The following is a 12,184-nucleotide window of genomic DNA, read 5'->3' as shown; positions in this document are numbered from 1 at the left end:
GGGGGATGGGATTCGACACGCCACGTACCACTCCACTCCCCTTGCCTCACCAACGCCATTTTGCCCCAAGACACGTTCACACTCCGACATTTTTCCTTTTTCACTCGCAATTTCCAGTCCCTATCCCTTTCCTCGCTCGCAATATGGCCAATTACCATCAAATTCCTATGAGGAATTGTGGTCCCTGACGCTCGACGGCTCTCAGTCTTGATCAGCCGGTGCACACTCGTGGGAGGGGCGAGATTAGAGGAAACACCTGTTGTTGGGCCGGGCGATCGGCGAAGGTAAGACTTTCGCCTTTGCCACTCGGTAGGAGCGTTATCGTCTCGCCTGAGTGAGTTTTCGTGTAAACTCGACGTATCGACTGACGCTCGCTGTCCATTCTACGCACAATCGTGGGACAAAGGTTAATTTGCTACGAGCTGTAATCCGTCTGATCCGTCCGCTCTGCTAGCCTGCTCGTCCGACTGCCTGTACACCCTGTACACGGACCTGTCGGATGACAGGAGCTTCGGATTAGTGCCTTGTTCCGTCCAGGATTATATCGAGCACGAACGAAAGCAACGGATAAAAAAGAGGAGAAGAAAACAGAAACGGAATCTCCATTTGCTTTTTCAACTCTTTTTTTCCAAGACGGATACAAATTAGAGCCCTGTCCCATTGTTATGTAGAGCCTGTGGCTGACCAGAGCGACGCTTCGTTGGCGGATAAATTTGGAAAATGGTCGCTTTCCGATGGACGTTAATCACAGTTAGCGTCGCAATGGGTTACGTGCTCGGGATCGCGATGTTCACGATTTAGCGATTGTTCGTCGTTCCAAACGACGACGATACGGGGTATTCGCTGGTGCTGCCAAGGCGAGGCGGACGGGCGTTTTGCCCGAGTTGTATAGGTAGTGCATGTATATATACATATATATATAGCATATTCGTCTCATCGACGAGTCTACCTCCGCGTCGTTAATGTAATGGCGAAAATGGCGAAACGGGCCATCGTCACGTAGCAGGTAATTCGGCACGCATACGCTCGTCTATTAAATTGATTTCCAGGAGGTTGCGTGTCCTTGTGCTCCTCTTCCACCCCTTATCGCACCTTCCCACCGTGCATGCATTATCGCTTATTGGGAAAACTCTTTTATTCCTATCCACGACAAAAAGCCAAGACTGCTGATATTTTTGGATAAGGAAATGCTCCGAAAGAAAACGAAGCGAGGCTATAGCTATAGTTATCCGACAGGTAGGATAGCATAGCGCTTAACCGACGTGAAAGACGATGCCACGTTTCGGTTGTGCCAGTTTTCCCGTGGCGATAAGCACGGTGAAACCTTTTCCGGACGTGACGCGACACTTTTGCAGCACAGTGGAAAAACCAACCACCATTGTTTCTTTCCAGTTTCGTTATAGTAACGAGTAATACCAGCGTTTAATCTTCTTCCTAAATTATAGGTGATTAGCCGCTAAATAAAGAAGGAAAAGAGCGTGAATAAACGCTGGCGCAATTTTCACGGAAGAAAATGGTAATGTTACTAAACAAGAAAAGAAATGGTTGGATCGGAATGAACCAGGCTGTAATAGTGTCTCGTCGGGTCTGGAGCGATAATGATGATAATAATAATAAAACATGAAGAGGGCACTTGGCGCGATTCGAATGGAGCGTGTGGCGTTTCAAAGGTCTACTTAGCATTCGGTGTCACGTAGAGCCCGGGGTTTAATACATCAAAAACTCGGGAATCCGCGGCAAATCCCTCCTCCTCCTCCCCCTTCTCTATAACGAGAGGCCAGACGGGAAGAGAAGGGAACGAAGCAGAGACCCATAGAGCCACAGCCATAGGGGGTTTCGCGCTATTCATTTGTTCGGGGTGGTTCGGGGGTTCACTCACGAGGCTCGCCTCGCAACCCTCTGGAGCAGCTAGAGCGATGCGTGCCTTTTGTTTTGCCCGGGACGACTTCTGATTGGACCGTTCGCTCAGTTCCTCCGGCCATGGCAGCCTTTTCCCGGGCTAGGGATATCGGGCCAATAGCCTCCTCGAGGGCGTTCCTGGGGCGGAGATTTCTCCGTCTGCCCCCAAACCTGCTCGACATCACCGCCACCGCAGCCGCTGCCGTTGCCACCACTCTCACCGATGCTTCTTCCGTGTCAGTTACCGCTACTAACACTACACTACCTGGTTTACCTGCCTGACAACCTACCATCGCATCTCCACGATTGCCACTACTCTCTCTCTTACTCGTTGTATTTCACCAACTTTCCACTGTCGACGTGAACGCACAAACGGCGCCACCGTCGCTTCTCCTCTCTTTAAGCTTCGCCTACCTCCCGCCAGATGGCAGCACCGCGTCCTTTTGCCCGTGCTTTCAGCTTGTTCTGCACTTCTGTTGTTCTTCCATCCACCATTCTCCTTCCCTCTCTTCGTTCTCTCTCCGGTCGAGTCTCTCGAGAGCCCTGCTCATTTTTTGGTTATCCAATTGCATTTTACGATTTAACAACTCGTTACATTGATCTAATAAGAGCGCTATATTGTTCCCTTTTGTTGGCTATTGCTGCAAACCAATGAAAATACCTGCTACGTATACAGATGTACAATGATCGAGATGTGAAAGGTGAAAATAATGTAGTCTGGCAGGTGGAAATTGGTAAAATGGTAAGTGTAATTATAAAATCTGCGTAATAAGGGATTCGTTATTCGCTATTTGGGGGCTAAACGACGTAAATTTTACAATACAGTCGATTGTGTTTTTCAAGCACTTTGCAAAACATTTTTTCTCGCAATTACGTGTTTTACGAATCAGCTTTTTCTTTACATTTAACGTCAACCGATTTCAACGATAAGTTTTTAAAAAATGTTATCTCTTTTTTTATAGTTTTTTTTTGCAAAGATCAAGGTCAATGGCTTTGCATCGGTCCAAGTGTAAAAATCAGCACATTGGTAATTGATGCAGCAGTGAAAGGAGAGCTACAGGCCACAGGTAAGATTTCTGTTATAAAAACCCTGTAACTTATATCGGTTTTTCGAGTCAATAATCTTTTTTTAATTAGTTTTGTGCCTTTTTACGAAAAAATGAGTCGAGTGGTTCATAGTACGCGTTTTTTCTAGATTAATCATAATGCTTAGCAGTGAAAAAAATCTGTTTTTGAAAACAACACCTCAATTAACTTTCTGCCTATTATAACAACGAGATTGATGCTTCGTGGTAAGTTTTTTCTCGAAATTAATCATAACGCTTTCATCTGAAAAAAACTTGTTTGAACATAATATCCTCTTTTCAATAATCTTTCTGCCAAAAAAGAGATTGATGTGTTTCACAGCAAGTTCTTTCCCAAAAGCAATTATTAAAACTTTGCACTAAAAAAGCGCATTTGAAAGTGATGAAAAATGACACTTGCATTATTTTTGGACCGATTATATCCGAGTTGTTTTATTTTTAAACCCGTATCATTAAAAGTGTATGATTGCAAGCAGCATGTTTTAATAAGGAAGAGAGGAAAATATTAATCAGAATAATTGAATAGCCCTGGAAATTAGTTAAGTACCTCTATATGCATACCATAATTACATTCTTTGAAAAATGATAAAAATAATTGAATAATCCTGGAAATTAGGTAAGTACCTCTCTATATACATATACCATAATAAAATTCTTTGAAAAATGATGAAACTAATTTCAATATGCACAATGTGTTTAGCTTTGAAGGATAAGAATGAAAGGGATTGGCGATAAATTGGGCCACATAATACGGTATAGTTTAAGGTCAGAGGTTTTCATATCCTGGACCGAACGAACACCCACTTGGCTACTATAATTCGAATTAATAAGCGCAAATTGGCCAGCCCTGCTGAATACCAGTAAAGAGTAACTCGATCGTGTACATCCTGCGTTTCCGATCTCTTGCCAAGAGACATCCTGCAATTGGACATTTTCAAATTGGATCTTGCGTGAAAGGCGTTTGCGTGCGCAAATGGGAGTCATTTGTTCCGATAGGGATCGACCTAGGTCGTCTCTCGGCGCAAAAAGTGGACGGAAAACGGCGGAGAGTGGAGGGAGAGGGAGAGGGAGAGAGAGAGAGAGAGAGAAAGCGTCGTGCTTAACGAGCAAGATCCGTCCTGCAGATATCTCGTCATAGATCCGTCAGTGATATGACGAACGTTCCGTGTGTCGCCATCGCTGCTACTGGAATTAAAAATCTATTACGCAAAGCGTCGCTCGCTTCTATATTCCTTCTCAAAGGTCAACCATGAGCTGGATCATCGATCACGTTATATTACATCAGTAAAATATAGTCATTCAGAGTTTTGTCGAGTTTCAGTATCGAACAATCGAGATTACCCGGAATACGCAAACTGCAGAATTTTCTAGAATTTCACAACAGGACAAAGCTACGTTGGATTGGAAATATTCCACAAGGTAGAATTTTGGAGAATTTCATCATTAAGCGAAACTGCGTTGGATTGGAGGTATTCCACAATGGTGAGTTTTGCAAAATTTCATGATTCGTTCGGAGAAAGTTGCATTATTCGATTGGGATTATCGGTGGTGTGTTTCAGGCCAGGTTCGAGGCACGGTCGACGCGTACGAGGCAGGGGGAGAGGACGAAAAGGAGTAGGAGGGGGGAGGGGGGTCGGTCGGAGGAGTTTGAGAAATGTCAGGCGGCAAATTGGAAGAGGGCCGACTCGGCAGCTTCGACGTCAAATAAACATGCCAAGCCGAGCAATTTGGAATATTAGAAGATCCCGCAGGGTAGGTGCATCTCGCGTCAGCCTCGTGAGCTACGGTGATGACGCCCGACCGCAGGACGCATCGGCCACTCGTTCCTTCTGCGAGCATGCAATTGCAAACGCTAACGCAAACCGCAAAGCAAATCACCACTCTCCAAAGCGAATTAACCATTCCCCCCACTGGCTTTCACGAATAACTGGCCAGCCTATGGAGCACTCGTGTTTCTTTCGCTGCATCCACTAGGCAGTTGCAGCAGACAACGACTGGATTTTCCAGGATTGTCGAAACACGAGAAGCTTTGGCAACTGAGGAAAATGTGCGACACCTCCTCCCCCCCCCCTAACCCACTCATCTTTATCATTAGGGGGTGTAAGAGGAGGGGTCTTTGGCAGAGGGCGTCTTGAATTTAAATAAAGCGTCGAAGAAGACTTGGACCAGCGTGTACGGCAGGGGTGGCGCGCACAGCCTATAATCTCGATCACGTGCAACATTTGCCATTCGAGAGGGGATCGCCCGAAGGATAAAACGCTCAATGGATTAGCCTATTCTCTCTTGCGCTCTGGATACAACTTGTACGATCGTCATAAATGTCTAATTGGACCTTTAGCGCCGTCTCCGCACAGCGAGTCTCTCGGCGAGGAGGGTAAAGTTTTAAATTGAGGGAGAGAGAAGGATGGTGAGAAGAACGTCGGTCGAAGATGACTGGTGCATCCTGCTGAAGAAGAGCAGTCGGTGATTCTGAGAAATTTGCCAAGGCAGTTGGATGGAGCGATCGTGCACGTCGCCACTATGCGATGGAAGCATCTCGGTGCTGGTGCTTTTATTGTGCGGTATGTTATCGAAAGAGGGCTGCCAGAGAGTGCAGAGTAGATCAGCTGTAACACGAGAGAAACCGATTGCTGCTATATAGTTGTCCAGTATCCCAGCAGGAGCCACGACCTTCCATTCTTCGTGATTGATTCGACGCTTCCTCTCTCTCTCTCTCTCTCTCTCTCTCTCCCTATCTCTCATTGCTTCTCCGTAACACAGTCGAATATTGGAGGAAAAAACACAAGAGGAGTGGAGGATAAATCGAACAAGGAAATTCGGTGAAGAAAGTAGGAGAGATGGCGTGTTTCAATTAAACGGATGGTGGAGCGGTTGAGAATAAGGCATGACTCGATTTGGCTGGTTGTTGCTAGTCCCGAATCGCTTCATCATAATCGGTCATCCGTGATTTTTCTACGAGTCTGGACCCCCTAGCGCGAGCGCGCCTGGATATCTTAGCATCGAAATGCCTCGCTGACAGGCGAAGAATTTGATATCGCGATTAGCTCGTTACGGCATTGTGCGTTAACGCGTTGCCACGTAGCGACGTACAGCCCTCGCACCCCTTTCCAACTGGAGAACCGGTATACGCCACGTTGCACACTGTACATACGTGGACGTATACATAGATATATGTACGAGAGCAGGGTATACCCGCTCTGTTTTTGCATTCCACATGAATATTTGACGCTCGATCAGCGGACTGCGTCGAGGTGGTTCTTCAGCAATTTCCAAGTAATACGTTTAAATTGATCCTTTGGCTGTCGCACTATGGTATACACCGTAGCAGCGACACCCATACAAGGACAGCGTCGCATCCCTCAGGATTCGATTGAATCGTCAATTTGTCTAGCATTATCCAGGATGTAAGGAAGGACAAGCGTAGGCAACGTCTCCAAAGGATTTCGTGTATTTAGGATAACAAGCTGCTCCGCCCCCGAATTGGTATGCAGAGGCCAACGAGTAACTCCTTTATATTGACATATCCTGCTACGTGATCCAAATACATGCGACATTATACCGAATTGCGAACAAAGCTGATGCGCCGCGCTCCGGCCTGGTTCGCCGCCGCTACCATCGAATCGTTCGTGAATTGAAAACAAATCGTCCGTGAGGCAAATTTCTATCCTCCCCCAAATGTGCTAACTACGCGTTTCGATCCACCACGCATTGGCAATTCCGAAGGTGAATTCTCCCATGATGATCGGGAAATCCCTGCAGTTTCCCTCGTTTATCATAAAAAGTGGAACGTTGGTTCTCGTAACTTTTCATCTCGGAGCGGGCCAAATAACAAAGTGAGCGAAGATGGATATCCGTTTCAAGTATATTCACGCCCTTTTCGCGCGCCGCCACGCGAGATTCATGCGTTTAGGAACCCCTTTACTGGTAGGCGGACAGTTACAGGGGCATAAATACTGCCATAGGCCCTGCTGACCACATGGCACAGATACGGTTCTGAATAATGCGCCAGACTCCCAAATTCCGAGACATTCGGTATTATACGCGCGTGCACTTTTGTATACATATATATATATATATATATATATATATAAGTAGAATTATTCTTCAATATTGAGAATCGCGACGCGAGAATGATAAAGCGCATTGTACGATATTACTCGTGCTCCCTCGCTTTACGCCAATGTATAATCGTCATTCGGTGTTTATGTATCCAGCTATGACAGGCATTTCCGTTTCCGTCGCGAGCGTTCTTCACTTCGTTGCGTTTCCAAGCGTGTAAATGTATTTGTGCCTGTGTCGCGTTGTACGTCTGTCGTGTTTTTCTCGGCCCCCCCCCCCTGCTTCCATCTCTCCCCCCCCCTTTCTTTTTCTTTCTCTCGAACCAACAGAAAAGCACTCGACGCGAGCAGATAAGTGCACGCCAATGTTTACAAATCCGTAGAATTGGCAAGATTAAACAGCATTGCGATGCAAAGGTGACAAAAGTTTAATGAATCGTTGCGGCAGCGTTGACAAATTGAATTTTAATACCCACGGCGATTTACACCTAATATTATAACGCGGCGTAATTGGCGCTTTCGTCATTAATTTTGGTCTAGCGCATTTGATGACTCGACCGGTGTGTGGTTCCACGTTACATCCGTGTGTGGCAGTTGTTCATTAGTTTCGTTCATTAATTCTTTTGAAAGGTTCCGACGCGGAGCGGTGGTTGTAGGTGTGCGTGACGTCACACGCGCGTAGCAGCGGGGAACCGAGGAATCGTTGAAAAATGAGATCTCTCCGAGAGAGAGCGATCCACGCTATGGAGAGGAATTGTAGAAAAATCTGCACAGAATCTGCAAAAAATCAGAAGAGAATTTCCGGTTCATTCGTTCCCAATTTTCTCGCTTAACTTTGTTGTCCAAGGAGTGGGACCAACGCGGTCGAAATCCTTGATATTGCCGCTACTCGAGTGCGTTGCGATAATCTTGAAATCTTTTCGCCCTTGGCGAGGGCACCGAGAAGTCGAAAGGGTTGGCTGACAATTTCGAGCGGCCGGAAGGGGCAGCGGCGGCTGCAGAGTGCGGGAGCTCCGCTGTTAACCAAACTCCCTATACATATATATATATATATATATATATAGTACATATCGAAGAAAAGACACAAGGTATATCATTGGCTGGAGCTGGGCGGAGTGGAACGCGAGGTTGGCGCCGCCAGCGATAGATACCGCTAATTATCGATCGTAAATAACGCTGCAGAGCCGCACGGCAGCTCGCTCTTATCAGATTTTCAGACTTTTCAGTCCGGTGCGCGCGATCAGGCAAATGAAGCTCGCGCGAAACAATCGTGATTTACGGTATACGCATACTACGGTACCTGAAGAATTGGTCGTTTCGCGTAGGAGCTAGGGTTATTAAAAGAAAAACGCGCTGACCGTAATTATAGATCGCGAGCGAGGCGTTCGTAAAGCTTGATTTGCGGCTGTACGCGCTGGAGTTTTGCCTGCTTCGAAAAGCGGTGCCCTGCGTTTGACACATGTAAAAGAGAGAGAGAGAGAGAGAGAGAATTTCTTAGATACAGCCGAGGTGCCTATCACGCGACTCGGGCCGATATCGCGTTACTCCCGGCAGCTTTGATCTCGCGACACTTACAATTTGACTGGGTGGCGATACACCCTTATTTCCCATGGTGCCACGCGAGATCTAATGAGAGACCGTGCCACCTCCACGAGGCTACTGTACGCACTGGGAACTCGCCTAATCACAAAGCATGCTTCCCTCTCTCGCTACTCCCCCCTCCCGCTTTTACCCTCCGCAGGCCACCGTCATTACGCTCCGCAGAGAGAACCTTAATAACCGCTCGCTCTCGTTAACAACGTCCACCGATATCCCCTCGATGCTCGATCCTCTCGATAAACTCGCGAGCGAGGCGTTTGGCGAATCGACGTCGAAAAAGAGAGGAAGCTTTTCCTTGGAAGCCACTCGATCGGTTGTTCGCGCTCTGAATTCCAATTCTCTCTCTCTCTCTCCCTCTCTCTCTCTCTCTCTCTCTCTGTATAAAGCACGTTATATACGTAAGTGTAGTGGTGAGTGGTTTCTAGTCTCTGCCAGAGGCAAGGATGTAGAGAGGGACTAGGTTGCCGTCACTCGAACACTGATCGCAAATACAATAACCCTTTATTTGTTCTCTTTTCTGTCTACTAGACTGGCCGTGATTCAACAATACTCAACGTACAGAGGTGGCAAACATCGACGCCCACGGCGATTTTTCCGAATTTCGCCAAATCCGCCGTAAGATCCATCCCCCCAGCGAGCGATGTCCAACAGGATTCCTCGATCGGCCAAGATGAATGGGACGAGCTTGAGAGGGCTCCGTGTGCTGTATGTAGGAGAGAGAGAGAGAGAGAGAGAGAGAGTTGGGAAAGCTGAACGTAGCGTGCTACTGCTGCTGGACCCAGGGCAAACACTCCAACAGATTGCCGACGCTTTTACGCTCGTAGCGCCAGCCCTTTTCTTCATCCTTCTTCCTCCCCCTTCACCGAAGAATCCTGATCTTTTTCCTGAAATCCTTAATCTCGCCGAAGGGCATCGATCCCCTGCTCCTGCGAGCTATTAAGGCGCGCATCAACGTTATTAAATCTCGCAATCTGAAATCCGGAATGTCGGATAAAAGTGTATCTCGTCTACATATATATATATATATATATATATATATGAGCAAAACGGAACGTCGATGAGACCAGGATAAAATCGATCTCGTATTATATCGTCGAGCGTGTTGTACGCTGCGTCTCGCGAGCGAGGCGTTCCTTCCCTCTACGAGTCCTCGAGGAGCAATTAAGGCCCTCGAGTGTTTCCTGCAAGGTGTGACTCGTAGAAATGGACAGCCGAGAACGAGACTATGCGAGAGCCGCATTGGCCACCTGACACCAGAGACGACTTCTCTCGCACGTCAAACGCTACTAACTCAACTTTTATTCGAGAAGGATGCAATATATTCCTTCGAATGCTCTCTAACGATCTTCCAACTACCATCCACTATAACTGTTTTCTTACTTCTCCACTTTTCATCTTGTCAGCTTTCACAAACTTTGTCCCCTATTTGTCCACGCGTTTTTTATGTACAGAAATACTTCTTATCTATATATATATATATATGTAATATTGACGAAACATGGTTATTATATCAAACAATGCTTTGTGGATGATCGCCAGTGGACGTTCAGCGATAAGAGAACGATGGTTTTGTAATCCGGAAAACAAAAAGAGGAAAAAGTAAGCTTCTCACGTAATATTTTAGCGCGTTGCCACCTCTATTGTATTTGATCTTTTTTCAGTGGCGAGAATAATCCGGTAATTGTGAGAATTTCAAGAGACTCTGTCGAGTGTGGGCTTCAGCGGGGAGACGATGGTCACGCCGGATAATAAAATAAACAGTGTCAGCATCTACTGGAAAAAAGACAAAAAAAATGACGGAACATCCTTGGCGACGTTTCATCCTGCGCGCCTCGCTCGATGATTCTTAATTGCGAGAATAATAATGGCGGCGAGATTTTTGCAACGACGCAGGGAAACCTCTTCAATTCCATTTTCGAAGAGTTCAGCGGTAGTGGGATATTGTGCCGAATAACTTAGGGCGACTGAATCAAACGTATATATATATATATATATATATAAACGTAGAGTGAAAAGATCCCCTCTACACTCATCCTAAAAAGAAGAGAAAAAAAGAGAAGAAAGGTTGAAATGTTAAAGAGAGAGAGAGAGAGAGAGAGAGAGAGAGAAAGAGAGAGAGAGAGAGACAGAGAAGGGAGATGTAAGACAGAGAGACAGAGAGACAGAGAGAATGAGTTGAATTAAAATCTGACGCATCATGCCTCGGATAAATCCGAATTAATTAAGCGGTTTTTGACCGGACTTTCGTTCCACGGATTCTTTTTCTTCGATTTCTCTCGCTCAACGGCTCATTCGCCTCCTCTCGATTTCGTCCATTGCCCCTTTTCTTTTCTCTTCTTTCTTTCACTCCAAGGTACTACGTTACTTCACGCGCAGAAGCCATTCGGTAGCTGATGGGTTAATTGAGAGCCGATCTAGCCCACAGACACAAAAGGGCTTTCAGGAACCAAACGGGAGATCTTCGAGTTGGACCAACTTCTTCTTGGAACTCGACGAAGAATCCGATGATTCGCATCATGCTGCACAATTATTCCAGAGAACGTCTCGTATAACGCTTATGAAAGTTTGATGGTTGTGAAAACATCGGGGTGACCTTGAACGGTCGTAACCCCAAGTTGTAATAATATTCCTTTGGTTTTTTTTGTCTATGGATTTTAATGGAAAGCTTGAGTATAAAAGCGTACGATTAAATAGTGTTAAACCGATATATTTGTATAGATTGAATGATTTTGAGAATAAGATTCTTACATAGCATTTATTTTCTGCGCTTCAATTAAAACAATTATTTGAACTATTAATTAAGAAGCGTGTTTTATTTCAAAACTTCGTGGCTTTAAGGATATTGCATCCTGTTGACATTAAATGGTGTAGTGCAAAGTTGTAATAATATCTTTTGTTGTATTTCCACTTCTCGATTAAAGGTGAAATTATAAAAATGTAAGGTGTTAGTTAAATCTTGGCAAATGGATAAGTGTTAATTATTTTAAAACACTTTCCAAAGGTAATTTTATTTTAATAATTAATTATACTTCAAAGATAATTTGAAATAATTATTTTCAAAAATGATTTGTTATTTTGTGTATTATTTAATGTTAATATTGAATTTCTCTTTTAATTGACAAATGTTTTTTACAGATATAATTTTGATAATAAAATTTTACAAAGATTTGTTCAATGATTAATTTTACAGACATTTTCCATAAAGCACCAAAAAACTTAAAGACATCTTCTAGGCATCTTTTAGTTAAGTAGGCTGTATGGATTGTTTTCAATTTTCACACGAATGTTAAATTTTTAATACTATCAGATATTTTGTCTAAAATTTTGATTCAACCATTTTTTAATCACAAACCTTTTTCCATTTATTTTATACAAATGTCAAAAACTTGTATTATACATCAACGCTATTTTACACCACAGTATAATAATAACGTTTTTAATAGAGAACATGCTCGAAGTAAGTTATATACTCCCTAATTAAAAAGTAAACTCAACCATTAACCCGTAGAAGCTTTTCATTCAAAAGTTGGATAGATGCAAAAA

The sequence above is a fragment of the Prorops nasuta genome, unplaced genomic scaffold (genome assembly GCF_024137725.1).
Source record: "Prorops nasuta isolate Cenicafe-Biocafe unplaced genomic scaffold, Cenicafe_Pnas_1.2 PNAS00014, whole genome shotgun sequence".
In the NCBI taxonomy this organism is placed as follows: Eukaryota; Metazoa; Arthropoda; class Insecta; order Hymenoptera; family Bethylidae; genus Prorops; species Prorops nasuta.
This window is presented reverse-complemented; position numbering follows the sequence as displayed.